Raw genomic sequence first — 17,799 nt, 5'->3', positions numbered from 1 at the left:
CAAGTATATAGGAAAAAAGTTTTTTTTATAATTATTGTATTTATTAAAATATTTTCGTAATGCAAATTAATTGGTATGCAGAATTAATTAGTTAGAAAGGGACTCTAAAAATACGCAAAACAGAATTGTTTTCATTCTTAAAAATACATTAATTTTTATAATATTAATTAGTTTAAAAATTACTAATAAAGTACGCCCAAATAGAACAGTTTTGATCAGGAAAATCTATTAACAAATGTAAAATTAATAAATTAAATCATAAGTTAACTTCATAAATACGCCAAATAGAACAGTTTCGATTTAAGAATTATATTGATTAGTATAAAATTAATTAGTTAGAGAATGACTACAAAAGTCCGCTCTAAATAGAATAGTTTTCGTTAAAAATTATATTATTTTTCTTATTTTAAAAAATATTTTTTACGCAAAATACTTATTAGGTAAAAATTTATTTCAAAATGAAAACTTCAAATTTGACTTCTTCTTTTAATGTATATTTATAAGAAAACTTCGATTTTCTCTCGAGGTCGCAAGTAAACGTTTCTTTTTATTACTTATTTCTCGGTGTCAATGCCAAAAACGTTGGAAGAAGCTATTAAAAAATAAATATCGACTTTGACGGGAACAAAATATGGAGAGAATTTTAATACTCAGTAAAGTAATTTAAAACTGATCCGCTTCGAGAAAAAAAAAGAAGTTTATTTTGATTTGCCCAGGTCAATATCAAATGCGAGTCAAAAGAAAATATCACATGACGAGTAAGAGCTTTAACGAAACAAATATGTTAAGAATTTAAAAACTCTTAATAGTAATTTAAAATTACTATTATTAGTAATTGGAATTTTTAGAGTTATTAAATTAATATTAGTAGTATTTTTTTTTAAATATAATACATGCATTTTAGGAAAATTTGATCAACAAGAAACCTTTCGAGATATGTTTCCTTTTGGAACCCAACTCTTTTTTAAGAGAAAAAAAAGCAATCATATATCGAATTTAGTTTGAACTCGATAGCTACTCTATTCTGCTACCTATGCACAAATATTATACTGATATTAACTGTTAAAAAATTGTTAACGGTAAAAACACTTCAAAATATAGAACTTATAACTATAAGTTCTAGTCTAAACTGTGTTAAAAAGAAGTTATAATTTTATTTCTAATTTTCTTGCACTTTTATAAAAAAATAGAGCAAGATAAAAAAAATAATTAAAATATTAACTAAATATAAACATGAATTAAAAATAAGTGAAGCATCTTTGATAAAAATGTTTATTAACTATTTAAATTTAATGACAAATATGTATTAAATAAAGAAAAAGATGCATACTTAATATTCATTACATATAGCAAATTCGGGAATCAATTAAGAGAAAATTAAAATAACTGAATATGAGAAGTCATTAATTTCATGATCCCGTTATATATTAACAAATATAAAGTTTCTAACAAAATGCTAAGTTTGTTAAAGCAGAATTTTTGCGTGACTGAAATTTTATATTTACAGTCACTTATATTAATATAAAAATATTAAAAAATTATCCAAAAAGAATTTTTACATAAAAGTTTACTTACATATTACGAAAAATATGTGCAAAGAGCGATAGTTTATCAGGGATAAGATTTCAAATTAAAGATAAGAAAGAACTCTCTCTCCGGTTTCTCGGAGTCTGAGAAACTGTGATCCGGCCATGAGCAACAGCTCGATTCTAACTAAGGAAACGGGCAGTAACGGGAGTTTCACAATTTTTTTGCTGATTTTCCCGGCTCCGGGAGCGCCCTCTCCTTTACGAGCTTCCCGATTCTTTTCCCGAAACTCGGCCCTTACTTTCCACTCTTGATTCAATTGAACTGATAAAGCCAGAACGGAAAATTCTGCTAGAAAATTATCAACTTTTCTTCAAAAAATCGAAAACTTTTATTATTATTTTTTATTTCTATTAAGGTAACAACACAGAAAGTTACCTCCTTCTCACATTTTTAAAAGAAACTTTGAAAACTTTCGGGAAAAGCTGTTTTAGAGCAAATTCTGTTATAACTTTTTTTTGTTGCTGAAAATACGCTACGCAGTGTAAAAATTCGTTCGAATCCAATTTTTGCTTGCGGTCTTTTCGACTTTTATTCTGGATGTGTGACTTCGCCTGTATATATCGATTTAATAAAGCATAACAAATTGCCCAAGTTTTAATCTAAATTAAGCCCTGTAATATGCTGCTTTTACTCTTAAAAAACTACTACTGTTCTTTAAATCCTAATAATTTTCTCTATTTTAATTAAGGTTAAAATTAAAGAATTGTATTTTAATTTATCACTAAAATTAAAATACCGATTCACATGAGGTTTGTTGTAATCGGTATTCAATTTGTCAGCGTTATAATTTTAACCCGTGTCCAAATTGTTTTTCACTTTTGACTTTGTGGAGTTCTTGTTGTTGAAATTTAAAAAAAAAAATGCCAGTCATTAAGTGTTTTCGAACCAGGTTAGGCACATTTTAAGTTTAACCGTATTATTATGACGTAACAGAAACAAATAGTGACAAAAATTGCTTTAATTCGGTTCAACTTGTCGTACAGTTGTCCTGCATGAGTTCAGAAATATGATTTTATTGAATGTTTTTATTTTATAACCGTCGTTTTACAGAAGACCCAATTTCGAGTTTACGACTACTAATGTTCAACTCTGCTGCCTTATAATTTTGAATCCAATTCAGAGGTCAAGGGAGCTCATGGATCAAACATTGGAATAAATTTTGCTTTCGTGCGGGATTTTTTTGTGTAGTTAAACCGCATTTGCGTTTCATGAAAACCTCTACAGTTGCTTAACTGCAAGTACTCTAACCCATGATCCATCTACCACTGAGGATATTTCACGTCAGCACTATGGTCGGTGCTAACCGGGTGCGTAATTCGTATCGGCCAGCCATCTCTGGGATTCGAACCTTAGTCATATCATTAAAAATAGGTTTTCAACTATTGCTATAATAAAGTTGGTTTAATTTAGAGTATTAAAATTTCCCTATATAGTTTTCAAAATATCATAATTTTTTCGATTAAACAGAATGAATGCCTTATAATTATTAAATAGAATGACGAATAAATGCAAGAATTATTTGAAGAAAAGAAATTTTTAATGAGATGCAATACTAAGGATTACCAATGCCTTTTTGCATGAAATCTCATTTTCAAAACTATTTTAATTATGTTAAAACGCGCAAAATAAATAATTATTGAAAAAAAATCTAACATTGACTACAAAAAAATATTTATCTCTTGGAGGCAAAATTTTAAAATTATGGAAAAAACACAAAACAATTAAAATACTCGTAAAAATATTACTAAATAGATATGAAAGTGAATACTCATAATACAATGAGATTTCATTTGACAACTAAGCAGTTATAAATTTTGCCTTCTGTACCAAGGTATACATACGGGGACCTGCATGTTCTTGTCTGTATTATTCTTAAATGTTATGCAAATATAGATTTAAAAGCTTCATACAGATCCCAGAACAAAAGAAAAAAAATATTTTCAAAATAAATAAACTACATAATATTTAAAGTTGTTACATTTTCAGATGTAACTCTTTTTTTTTTCTTCAAAAATCAGAAATGTATAATTCGATTTAAATAACCTACATGTTCTTCATACATGGCGAAATCCCCAGAAAGCTTAATTATATGAGAATATTTCAGTAAAGATGACACTATAAATTTTCTTCTAGCGTGTTTTTAGAAGTTAAGTTAGAGTAATAAAGAGACTAATGCTTTTAGAACCTTAAAAAACTTATTAAGTTTAAAATCAAAATAATTTTAAATAACTACAAAACCTAAAAAACTAATTCATGCCACTATGGGTAAGGGTGCATACCGAAATATCCGATTTAACTTACTCCTGTAATCTATTTTCGAATCCTTAGTTTAGAGGTTAGTTCAGCTCACATGTCAAATTGAAATGACAGCGAGTGATAGGTTATGAGGCCTATCATAAAATATCCTTAATTGAAGGCACATAATTTTAATCAGGTAATTAGAGCATAGCTTTTGTAATAAATTGTCGCATCATTTCCTTTGCTGAAGATGCTACAGATATATTTACAACACTTGCGAAGATATTTTATTAGTACAATGGCATTGTATTCTTTGTAAATTTAACCAAACTAAACTTAATGACAATTAATTTTAAAATTTTCATTGCTAAGTAACTTTTATTTTAAAGCACAATTTTGTCATTTTTAATTTACAATATTAACAAAAAGTACTATTTTGTGATTTTTAATACAAAACTATTAAAAATTTCCTAACTTGATAATAATTTTAAATCAAGTCACTTAAAATCAAATAGTGTTGTTTTATATCATTTATTTATAACGAAGAATATCATTTATCATTAAATTTATGTAAAAATATGTAGTTTTAGAATAAATTTCTCATGAAATTCAATAACTCTAAAAAGCTTTAAGAATTTTCAATAACATAGGAAGTTGAATCATGAATTATGTACATCATCAATTATATAAAAATATTGAACCAAATTTTGTTCGATCATTTTGAAAATTTAACCAAATATTGGTATTATTTAACAACAACAAAAAAAGAAGGAAAAAAAAACGTCACACTTTTTCGAAATTTGATTTCTCTAGAATTATTCGTCCGATTTCACTAAAAGTGGAAATTTTGTTGCTTCATTCAACATTGTAGGGTTCAAAATTTAGACTATTCTCCGGGACAAATTATTCGGACGATATTTCCCTGATTATAGCTACTCCAATATTTTGGGAGTCAGAAATCCGAATCCGAAGAAAAAAAGGCATGTTTATTCAGAGAAAATACGTTTTTGAGTCCTATTACGTAACTTAAAATATCGTTTGCATTAACCCCTTGACATACGAAGACGTCTGGGAGACATCCTTTGTTTCTTTTGTCAAAACAATAATTGACCTGTCTCAAGCGTCTTTAACACAGAGATGCCAACTTGCTCCAGACAGCAAATAAATATTTTAAAGTGGTAGTTTATCAATTGTGATTCTTGGTTTAATAAATTCAGCTTAGTATATTTTTATCCATCACTATTTCTAAATAATTCGCACGCTTTTATAATTCACCACCTTATAGTAGATCTGTCATTCTATACCTTTTAAAAGCTAGCAAAAATATTCAAATATTTATAAAATTGAGTTTGTAATTATTTACCGTTTCTTTAATTATATTGGTGTGTCCGGAGCAGTTGGCATTTATGTCAGCATTCCGTTGCGAGTTGTTGCTTACAATCAAAGATCATTTCTATATCAAACCATTAGGATTGAGTCCTGAAATGTAAAGATTCCATCATTAGATCAAACAGTTTTTCAGATCAAAAGTTATTCAGCTAACTAGATCAAAAGTCTTAAGTAGGGGCTAACTTTAATAGCCCGAAATATTTCTTCAAAATAAAACACACCAATAGTTGTTTAAATATTTAGAAATCAAACTAAAATATTGACCCAATCAAATGCATTTAAAATCAAAAAGTATATCTGAAAAATGTTTCCTGAAAATAAAGCAGAAATTGATGCAAACTTTTTGAAGCCTCGAAAAATTGTGCAATATTTTTAACTATAACTACAAATTAATTCAACGATGTTTACAAATTTAAACTCCTGTAATATGTCAACAAATGGTTTGTGTCCTATTAATTAGCAAAGTGTGAAATATTTTAAAAGGCAAATCTAGAGCACGTAAAGAATTTTTCTCATTCCAAACGTCCATTGTCTTCTTAACCGATTCATCATAGTAACTTAGACCAAACTCATTAAGTAAAACGCGTTACCTTCTCGACACAACAGCTGCAAGAGACTACAAAATTCGTTAACAATGCAACGAATATTGATTATAAAAAATGGATGATTCGAAACGATTATAAATTGACCTATCTAGAGCTTGCCCAAAAATTTGATTTAAACTCACCAAGAAAGTTTTATTCTGAAGTAAAAACTGTAGACGAATGTTAAATTATATATAAACTGAAATTCAACATATAGTGCATGCCTTTTTCCCTAACCATGAAAAATACCATCTCGTCTATAATAAATCCCAATAAAGTATTGATTACAGTAAACAATGCGACTTTATTTTCCTTTGTAATTCTTCCATCCATGCACCCTACTAACTTGGAGGAGAGCACTTCATACAAAACACGGTTCCTCCCTGATCCAACAGCTGCATCAGACTCCTGGAGTTCGTTAAACGATGATATATACAGTGAATATTGATCACGAAGGAAGGATGATTTGTGACTATCCTCTTTCAAGAAGTAAAGGAAGATCAAAAATAAAATTCTTTAAGACTTCGAACAGAGTAAGCTTTAGATTCGTTTATTTCTCAAACCCGCATTTCATGCGACTCAATTGCCCATGAGCCATAGATAAGACTTTTGGTGTTTTTTTGTTCTGCAATTTGTTGCTACTTTACGTTCCATTGCAAATTCCGGACTCGATTCTAGAAGAAATTCTCCACCCAAAGTAGCTCGTATGTTATTCTAAATGAACTGTATAAATCAAAATGCATTACGGGAGTATAAAAAGCAGAAATAGGTGCCGGTGGTAAAACGTATTTAAATTGTTAATTATGTAGACAGTAATTGAATTTTTATAACCGTCGTTGAACAGCTGACCCAATTTTGAGTATACGACAACCAATGTTCAACTCCGTAGTCTTGTAATTTTGAACACAATCTAAAAGGCAAGGGAGCTCCTCGATCAAGTATTTTGCGAAATCTTGCCTACATGAAGGACTCTTTGATGCAATTAACCCGTGTTTACGTCACATGGAAAGGAAAGCCACAAAAACCTCCCATGGTTAGCTTGACGGCAAGGGAACTCTGACCCATGATTTGTCTACCACTTAGGATATTTTACGTCACCACTGTGGTCGGTACGAGCCGGATGCGAAGTGCGCATCGACCAGTCATCGTTAGAATTCGAACTCGGTTCACCTCATCGGAAGAAGAACGCTTTATCCCCTGCAAATTCTGCTCCCGGCTCTCACTCACCGCAGTGTTGACGCAAAATATCCTTAGTGGTTGATGAATTAAGGGTTAGAATCTTTTTGTCGTCTGACTGACTTTTCGTGGATTTCCTCTTCATGCAGCGCAAATGAGGGCTAGTTCCATCAAAAAAATCCACCACGAAGGAAGGAATGATCTTGAAGTTCCCTTGTCTTCTGGGTTGGATTCAAAATTGCAAGGCTACTGAGTTGAACATAGTCATAAGCTCAGAATAGGGTTGACTGTTCATTGCCGGTTATGAGAACTCTGGATATGATATATCTATTTGAATTCTGAAAGCGTTTCTCCCTGCGATTCTCAGCTCACATCAGTTCTTACGAATGCATTGTAGGATTATAAACATTTTAGTAGAAATGGTTATAGAAATAATGATTATTGAAATTGATTATCATTTAAATAATTATTCGAGAATAATTTTTTGAGTAACTGAGTACAGTAAAAAGAATTTGCATTATCGTAAAGCAAATAACTCTATCAAGGGAGGGAAACATCTTTAAAATCTGTATTGAAATGAAGTTAAGCTTAAATTAAAAAGAATGTTTGAAAGCTTTAGATAGGATGTGAGTTTTCACTAGTGTTACCCTCAAGGTAAAATATGCTTCATTATTATACACTCATGGACAAAAAAAATTAGCGCACCTAGAAGGAGTAGTCAAAATGAAACCACATTTTACATGCGTAATGACTACTTTGATATAAGTAAACGATTGGAAAATCAAAGAAATAGGATAATTTACTTCAGAGAAAAAGGCGAAAGAACGGAAGAGTTAATACCCCGTTTGACCCCCTCTAGTGCGAAGGCAGGATGCGATACGATCGGGCATTGAGGCATACAAGTTCTGTATGATGTCTTGAGACATTTCGTTCCTTATTTGCTGTAACATTGCCTCTAGTTCGTTCAAACTCGTGGGATGCCCAACTCACCGTCCCAAATGATCCCAGATATACTCGATTGGAGACAAATCTGGGGATCGAGCAGGCCAAGGAAGGGTAGTATCAGTACGGAGACAGTCTTGTGACACCCTTGCCGTGTGATGTCGAGCGTTGTTTTGTTGAAAAATGGCTCTTGCAATCCGTTGCATGAGTGGCAACACATGTGGTTGCAGGATTTCGTGGACATACCGCTAGGCTGTCATGGTGCCACAAAACAATTCTAGGGCTGATCGTGTATTGTAGGCAATGGCACCCCATACCATCACACCAGCTGTGGGAGCGGTGAGTCGCTGTACAACAAAGGCATGATTGAGGCGTTCACAATGGGGTCTCCACACACAAACACGATTGTCATCACTTCTGAGATTGAAAATGGATTTGTCGCTAAAGACGACCCGGTTCCATTCCGATGCAGTCCAGTTTCCTCTTGCACGCCAAACCTCCAAACGGAGGCGTCAATGGGAGGTCGCAATTAGTTCTTGGTGCGCTAATTTTTTTGTTCTTGAGTGTATAAGTGTTTTAGTTCATTTACTTATAAAATTATAAAACTTTTTAGATTCTGTGAATTCATGACACAATGGTTTAGCTATCCATCTTTTTGTTAAGAGTTTAATGGTTCAAATCCCAGATGAGACATTTTATTTAAATTTCTAGAACTAAAATCATTGTTACTATCTCCCCTAATTATATTACTGTATTTAGAAGCTCATATTCAATAACCAGCTAATTGACTATTTAAAATATAAAAACTTTTATTGGAAACAAAACAAAATTACGAATCAAAACTATAAAAAACTATAACAAAGTTAAAATCTACGACAGATTAGCTGTAAAAAATTAATTAATGTGCACAGAAATTGATAATGCATTTTTCGATAGTTTTACAATAAATTCAAAAAGCAAAAAATTAAATTTTCTAATCTTTATTATTACAGTATTTTTTAACATTTAAAAACTTTAATGCTGCTTTATAACATTTCATTCATCACACCGTTAATGTAGCGTTTAAAACTGCGATTTTTTACATTTATGTAAATTAATCTTATTTTTAGATGACTAAAAATATGTATGATGAATGGGCTTTTAATATCACTTGGTAACTAATTGAAGCTCATCTACATATCATGGATGAGGAATGTGTTCTACTATACTGCCCAGCCCCCTTGTCAGCTTAAATCTCTAGAGGTCACTTTAAATGACATTAATCTTCCTTGATGGACAAGATTTTAGTTGTACCGTTTGCTTGATTCAAGAATATCTGTAAAGATACAGAACTAGCAATTGATTATCAGTATGTTAAAGTGTTACAAAAAACAAACTTAATTTAATTTATTTGGAATAAATTTAAAGAGACATAGCTTTCTATTAGTTTGTGTTATAAATGAATTGTTTCTATAAAACATTAAGGTTGTTGATAACCAATATGAAAATTGTTTTATTTGTTGCAAGGCTGAACTAGATCCGTAACTTAACTGTTATGGGACAGGCTGTTACAATATCCCAAAATGGATTGTCATATGAGTCCATAATTGCTAAGGGAAAGTTAACAGCGCCCTCTATGTAAACAGGCTTTGATCGGTTTCTAGTTTCGTTTTTTCGAAAATTAAAAAGAAACTTGTAAAATTGAAAATTTTGATTTTTAAGTTAATAAACATTAAATTAGATTTATTATAAAAATGAGGATTTGTTAAAATTTATGATAAAATGAAAATAAATAAAAGATGTTAAAATAAAAGGAATTAAAATAAAAATATATAAAAGATGGACGATTTTCCTTTGGGATAAATTAAAAAATAAAATTTTATTAATTATTTAAAATAAACCATTTTTTTCTGGAAAAACAACCAATTTATTTCATAGATTAGAAAGACTAATTACTATATTAAATTCTAGAAGAGAGTTGTTTGTGCAATTTGAATGAATTTTTTTGTACTTGTTTCTGTATTTGCAGCTATCACTTAGCAGCAAATAAACAAATATCATATTAAAGATTTCTCTTTACGGGTACCAATTGCCATTAAAAATTTTAAAAATTTTTTTAAAACAAAATGTGAATATTCAAGGTAATAAAGTCGCTTAACTTATGTAAACACTTACAAAGGAGCTGATGTCCCCCACTGGAAAAAAATAGAAACTTCTGAGTTGAGATGCAAAATCTGGTAGATCTAGTTCACCGGTGGTAATGTTTCAGCCTGTAAACCAAAGGTTACGGTCGAGTTCAGCTTTGTCTGCTATAAGAGTGATATGGAAAAATCATGCAGGGACACTCCCACTGCCTTGCATTTTTGTCTAAATATTGCTGCCATTTTTCAGAAATTGCATAAAATTAGTAGCAAACTGTGTCTTCGTTATGTATACCCTGTAAAAGAAATAAGTGCATCTCAGCACCAAAAATGATGGCAAATACTTTATACCAAAGTGGTTTAGTAAAACGTCATACCTAACTACTGGAAAGAGCGTTTCACTACACCAAAGTTTGCTTACACTACTTTTTCTAAAGCAGCCGCCTCTATAACTCTCATTCAGTAACACTAAAATTTATAATTACTGTAAGATAGGATACACATAAAAGCCAGTAAAGTAATTTTTGCAATTAAATATTGGCGATCAAAAAGGGATGCAAGCGGCTTACAGCAGAATTATCTATCTGTGGCAACAATTCGCATGCTTTCACCATTAGCGTGTGGAGAGTAATAGAAGAAGGAAGCTTCTATCTTAATTTTCAAATTGATTAAAAACTTTTAAGTTAGGAAAACTCTATGGAACTAAAAACTACATTGAACATAGTTCTAAAAAACGCAATTAAAATTTTTAAAAAGTATTTTTCTCGATTAAACACGAAAAATATTGAGAAAGGTGAAAATATCGTATCAACTGAAAAAAGGAGGAGAGGGAAAGGGTCAAGACATGGAATCAGTCTTCTCCACAGATAGCGCATTCGAGCATTGTGATTGTAAATAAAGTGAGAATCTTTAATTTAGAATTTCATAGCTACACTTTTTCTTAAAATAAAATTAATTTCAGAAAAAAAAAATGCGCATTGCACCGAGAGAATCATTGGACGAATTGGAATTAGACTTAACGGAACAGAAGTAGATAAAAAATATATATAATAAAATTATTCAATTCCGAGATTAAGTCAGATATTTAATAATTAAAATATAGTTATCCCTATTACACAACTAAAAACATTCATTGAAAACATGCATGCAGTTTTTGAGTTCATGAATACCTGCGTTGAAAATGACAAAAAGGAACTCCCCAGCTCTTTCTTGATTGTAAACAAACTTCACGCGATATTCTACTTGTCGTTTCTTGAAACTCAAAGCGCGCCAACATTGCTTTAAAAAAAGGAAATATTCCTTGAATGGTGTAAAAACGTAAGAGTTTGGTGCAAAATTATTCAATTTTAAGTGTTTAGATTTAAATTACACACCTTAAACAGTATATAAACGCCCTGTTTGGTTCAAATCCGGAATAAAGTGTTCTATTCACACAATTTTTTGGTGTAGATGAATAAAGGGCAGTCAACTCGAATGTTTTGAAATTTCTTAGTAGAAAAATTTGTATTTTTTTCCCTACCAATTTACTGTGTTGTTTCTAATTGCTTGAAGAGTTATTTTCGGGAAGTTCAACACCTGATAACACCTCTCTTTTAGAACTAGCATACTTTCTGCTAACAGTTGCAACGCAGTGGAACGTGATCAATGTCTTACCTGTGAACACTGCTTTTAAACATTATCTACTAACTTAATATGCTGTGAGTTATAAGTGTATTAAACTCAAAATTATTTTCATATTCGGAATAATACGCATAAAAATATTACTAAGTAGATATAAAATTAAATACTACTCATAATACTATGTGATTTCACTTGACTACTACACTGTCACAAATTTCACCATACGTGACATGGTACACAGACGTGGACCTACATGCTCTTGATTGTGTTATTTTTAAATATTAAGTAAATGTAAATTTAAAAGCCTCGAGCAGATCACAGAACTATAAAGGTAAGGGGAAAATATTAATTTCAAAATAACGCAATTATAAATTGTTTAAAACTAGTCACATTTTCAATCACGTTAATTTGTTATCATTTTTCGAAAAACACTTTTGTTTTTTTGGAATTCTTCCCAAATAACTTGCATGTTCTGCTGCTGATGCAAAATCCCCAGAAGCTTAAATATCCACGAATGTTTCAGCAAAGGTAAAATTAGAAATTTCCTTATAGCCTCCTTTTAGAAGCTAAGAAGCGAAGATCCACATACGTGGACCGAAGTAATAAACAGAATAACTGTAGAAGAGTTAAAAATTAGAATCTATATTATATAAAACGCTAATACGTATGTATCAATAAAACCGATGATATTTCTTTTCTCGCGTTGGCAACAGTTTTCATTTTTATTTGATAGGCTTCGGCGCGCAAGAGTACGCAGTGAGCATATCATATGTCTAATCGGGTGAATTCTCACCGAATTATCAAAAAAATTCTCACAAAATTATCTTCATCGAAGCCGATGCTTTACATCTGGCTTTCAGTACTATTTCATATTGTTTTACAACACATGGTTTTTAGCCCTCTGATGGGAAAGACTTTAAAACAAAGCTTTCAAAAGTTACTTTTCTCAACAACTGAAATTTAGAATAGTGTGATTAAGAAAAATATGTGAACTGTTTGCAATTCCAAATTAATATTGAAATGCACAGGTTTAGAGTTTTCTACAGTTAATGTTTTCGGAACTTCAGTGGTCAAAAAAGTATACAAAAGCTAGACGTTAAGAACGTATCCAATGCGCGAGTGCCACCGAGCATCGGATTGCGAAGCAATCCGAAATGAACTGCGAAAGCAGTTCCGGGGGTTGGCGAGCGCCAGCGAGCAGGGGGCGAAGCCTCCTAGTTATATATAATATATATAGCAGGGTTCCTTTTTAGCGTGGGAAGCCTCTGTAATTCATGAAAATTTCGTGTATCTTCATTAGGATTAAGCAAATTCACCACACGAGTCAGTGAACTGTCAGCTTCATTGCTTGTACTGTAGTATACTTCGCAATTCTGGGTCATCAACTTTAACTTCTAATTTTAAGACTTAGAGCAATGTGATATTTTCAAATACGTAACAAGCTTAAAAATATAATACAATAACAAAAATTTGTCGAAACTTCTTTTCGTTTTTTTTGTTGTCAGTTTTCTCTTATATTTATCTATTTCAGATACATTGAGTAACAATATTCCGTATTTTTAAAATTATTAAAATAAGTTAAAGAAATATCAAAATTGATAAAATGTTTGATGACTTCTTTCTGCAGGTCTTGCGAACCCATTTGGAGTAGAGACCCACAGTTTAAAAGTTTTTAATCTATAGAACACATGAAGTTTGGAAAAAAAATTCTGCTCTTAGTATGCTAAATAAGGGTATGAACTAGATATAAATTAAGTAAACAAATAAAGCATTTTAATTGAAAAATTTACTTTCTTTAGCCTGTGTTGCAAAAGCCGAAACTATTTAGTTTCAGTTTAAAAACAGTTTAACAATTTGAAAAGTTTAAGCTATTTCAACCTGCCATTTAAAAAATATTTTTGTGCTACTATAATGAAGGGGACTGCCAAATATTTTAGTTTGATTCAATTTATTTTTAAAGAATTTTTTCTTAAAATTATCGAAAAAATACTAGGGAGGAGAGTATTGCCTTTTTTCTTCAGTCCAACTGATAGAATAATTAATTGATTCATCAAATATACATTAATTTTTTTCACAAAAAATGTTTCATAATAGTTAACCATTTATAGATAATTTTATTAATAGTTTGTAGAACATTAGTATAAATAAGTACCTTTCCATAGTTATAAAAAAAAAATTTCTGTTCATATCGATGAAAATATTATCAATAAAAATTCTACAACTATTTCAAAACATCCCATCCTTTCAAACGAATAACTATTTCGTTGAATACCCTGGTGCATATAAAACAAATTTTATAAGTCTTAGAAAGTTTTACTAAAAAAAGATTATATGAAAATAGGTAACTCCATCTCTCCAGAGTTACATAACTCAATTGAATAATATTTATAAGAGTCACTTCATTTCATTTTTAAGCCGTTTTTTTTTTGTTTATCTTTTTTTCTCCTTCATAAGTATGTGATAATAAATATATAATTAAATATAAGCCACCATAATAAGATTTCATTAATATTAATTCAGAGTACTTAAGACGTATTAAATGGGTGCGTAATTTAGTCTCGGGGATGAATACCCTAAACGGTAATATTAATTTCGAGTACTTCAGAGTACTTAATTCGAGATTCAGAGTACTTAAAACTTATTAAATGGGTGCGTATTTTAACCTTGAAGATGAATACCCTAAATAGTAGTATTAATTCAGAGTACTTAAAACTTATTAAATGGGTGCGTATTTTAACCATGAGGATGAATACTCTAAATAGTAGTATTAATTCAGAGTACTTAAAACTTATTGAATGGGTGCGTATTTTAACCTTGAAGATGAATACCCTAAATAGTAGTATTAATTCAGAGTACTTAAAACTTATTAAATGGGTGCGTATTTTAACCTTGAAGATGAATACCCTAAATAGTAGTATTAATTCAGAGTACTTAAAACTTAATAAATGGGTGCGTATTTTAACCATGAAGATGAATACCCTAAATAGTAGTATTAATTCAGAGTACTTAAAACTTATTAAATGGGTGCGTAATTTAGTCTTAAGGCTGAATATCTTAAATGGTAATGACATTTATTAGAATCAGCTTCCAATCTATTTCACTACTACACTGTTAAAATTGTCGGTAAAAAGCACCTGCACAAATGCTCCCTGAGTGTTCAAATCTATTTTACAGTAAAATCTATTTTGATCGTGAAATTTTATCCGGAAATCTTACAGTAATGTTTATTTAATTACAGTGATTCAATGATTTTAACGTGAAAATGGATTTTAAGCTAAAAAGCACTGGTGCCCTGAATGCTGCTACTTGTTAATGTAATTTGATCAGGATTTTTTTTACAGTGCACTTATTTTCAATTGTAAAACGCGTAATTCCTTTTTGCGTGCATTTCATCGTCAGGATACTTTTTGCAGTAAAAATCATTTTAGCCGGAACATTGCATGGAACAAAGAGCTGATATACCGTAATTTTTACAGTAATAAAATTTCCGTAAAATAACTGAATCACTCTAATTAAGAAAATATTACTGTAAAATTTATCACATGATATTTCACTGTAAAATTCAACTTTATTGTAAAATGGATTTTAATTTTTTTACCCGCAGTGCCGAGACTTAATGCCATCGTTTTACCCGGAATTCTTTACAGCGCAACTATCCTTAGAAATTTTAAAATTAAAGATATAAATTGCTCGCAAAAGATGTTGATCAGGGATAACTTTTTAAATTAAACACTGCATTTAAATAAAACTTAGTAATAATTGAACCTAAATCTTTCCACATTTTTAAAATTTCATTCATTGATGTTATTTATGATAATTAATGCTTATTAATTAAATATATATATATAAAGCGTAAAACGTGTAAGTTTCTCTGCACACTGATTGTAATACGTAAAAAATACAATTAAAGATTTAATAAGTAGTTTTTAAAGTAACGTGAATATTGTGTAAACTTATTTGTATATAATTTTGTAAATTATCTTTCCTTAAGCATTCATGATAATTAAAATAAAGAACTAATAATAGATTTAATTAAAAACATAACGGAATAAAATATGCATATTTTTATACATATCTTTTGATTCGTGTGTTAGATCTAAAATTGGAGTATTACTGAATAGTTATATAACTTTTCAACATATTGTGGTGATTTGTCTGTAAATTATAGCGAGAATCAATATTTCTCAACCCGATTTGATTGGAGACCTAGTACAATCTGGTACTTCCATCTTTTAGTTCGAAAAGGTTCCCAATTTGATTTATTGGCATATTTTTAAGTACATCAAATTACTTTGCAATTGATTTGATCAGTTTGTTTTTGCTCATTCTCACACTCTTTACTATGAAAGATATTTCGAGCCTAAACCTATTTAAATTTAAATTAAATTTATATTAATTCTAACGCAAATATTAATGCTGATATTAAAGTAACAAAATAGCAAATTCAAACTAATGTTACCGAGTATAGTTAGCAAAAGAAATAAGTAAATATGAAATAATTGAAACGAAAGTATTTCCACTAATAAGTAAGGAAAGATGGTCAATATTATATTGGATATTAATTAAATGACAAAATTTATAATTTACCGACTGGTACCAGTTTATGGTCCTTGGGTTGAAAAATATAATGTGGATTATCCTTAATAAAAAATTTTCCTTCATGATTAAAAAAACAAAATAAATCTTTTCAAGAATGAAAAGAATAAAACACATATATGCACATCAATTAACGAAAGTAAAAATCTAAAGTTAAAAAAAGACCTTTTAAGAAATTTCAGATTGTTTGAAATATTGTGATGAACTTTATTTTTATAATTCTATTTTCGGTAGATAAACAATGGAAATCTGGAAAAAAATTTATCTTCATAAATTATAAGGATGGAAAAGTCAACATTTTTTGAACACTCAATAATAAGCGTCTATTCTCACCTTGAGATTTTTTGATGCTCTCAACCAAATTAGGAACCTCTTAAACATGAACTTTGTTTAAAATGAATTGATTTAATCAAAAGATTTTCTTATGCCCTCAAATAAATTAGCGACTTCCTCAACATAAGCTTAGTTTGAAATGTATTGATTTAATAAAAAAATTTTGATGCCACAAATTAACGACTTCTTAAACATAAAATTAGTTCAAAATACTTTAATTTAATCAAAGAAAATTTATTAATGACTTCCTAACCATGAACCTTTTCCGAAAGGCGTTTGTTTAATAAAAAAAAAAATTTTGATGCTCGAAAACAAATAAACGACTTCATAAGCATGAACATTGTTTTATATGTATTGATTCAATCAAACAATATTTTGATGCCTATCATTAAATTCCTAAGTTCTAGGTTTTCTATAATAATTAAATTAAGAGTAATAATATGTTAATGATGTTTATTAACAAAATCAAAATATTTCTCTTCCTCACAGTGACATTCATAATCGGATATATTAATACTCCCTAAATTTTTGCTTTGCTTTTAAAAAAGGGTAAAAATTTTAAGCTTAGTATTTTCAATAATAATAATGTAATTAAAAAAATTTTAAGCTTTATATAAAAGGCTAAAAATTAAAATTAGCAATCTGCAATTTCCTTACTTAATTATTAGACCTAAATTTCAAAACATTCCTGTAAAATTTAGAATTATCACATGTGGATCTAATACTTATCTAACAAAACCTGGCACCATTTTACTACTAACTACTTAATAAAATTACTAACAATATTTCTGAAGAAGGTTTTTCTTGGATTATCACTAATAATCAACCGATTTCAGAATTCATTAAACATAATAAAATTAATTCTATTGATTTCTAGGATCTTTTCAATAGCATTCCCCTTTCTAAACTAAAAGATGTCCTTTTGAATTATTACTATGATTTTAAAAATATCCTTTGTTGCGATTTTGATTATTGGGAAATTCTGATTAATTTTTGTCTTTTTAGTAATTATCTTTACAATGGAAGGGATATCTTTCTTCAAATTAATGGAATACCACAGGGATCTAATTATTCATCTCTCTTAGCTAACTTATTTTTGCATTATTATGAAAAAAATTTTACTCTGAGTATTAAATTTGTTTTTAGATATATTGATGACTTAATTATCTTTAATTTCCAAGATTTTACTGTTTTATTGAGTGATATATACC

The 17,799-nt window shown here is 29.6% G+C and overlaps 1 protein-coding gene across 2 annotated transcripts in view; it reads right to left on the bottom strand.

The window, feature by feature from the left end:
* LOC107456822 (dopamine D2-like receptor) overlaps positions 1 to 1,715 on the bottom strand; it is a 412,581-nt gene extending 410,866 nt beyond the window's left edge. For both annotated transcript variants that reach the window (XM_071180682.1, XM_071180681.1), the window contains exon 1: positions 1,576 to 1,715. The gene's annotated coding sequence lies outside the window, so the exon portion shown is untranslated. The remainder of the gene's footprint in view (positions 1 to 1,575) is intronic.
* Between the last annotated feature and the right edge of the window lie 16,084 nt (positions 1,716 to 17,799).

This window comes from Parasteatoda tepidariorum, chromosome 5 (assembly GCF_043381705.1).
Source record: "Parasteatoda tepidariorum isolate YZ-2023 chromosome 5, CAS_Ptep_4.0, whole genome shotgun sequence".
Classification (NCBI taxonomy): Eukaryota; Metazoa; Arthropoda; class Arachnida; order Araneae; family Theridiidae; genus Parasteatoda; species Parasteatoda tepidariorum.
The sequence above is the reverse complement of the archived record's forward strand: the minus strand, read 5'-3'. Positions and strand labels throughout refer to the sequence as shown.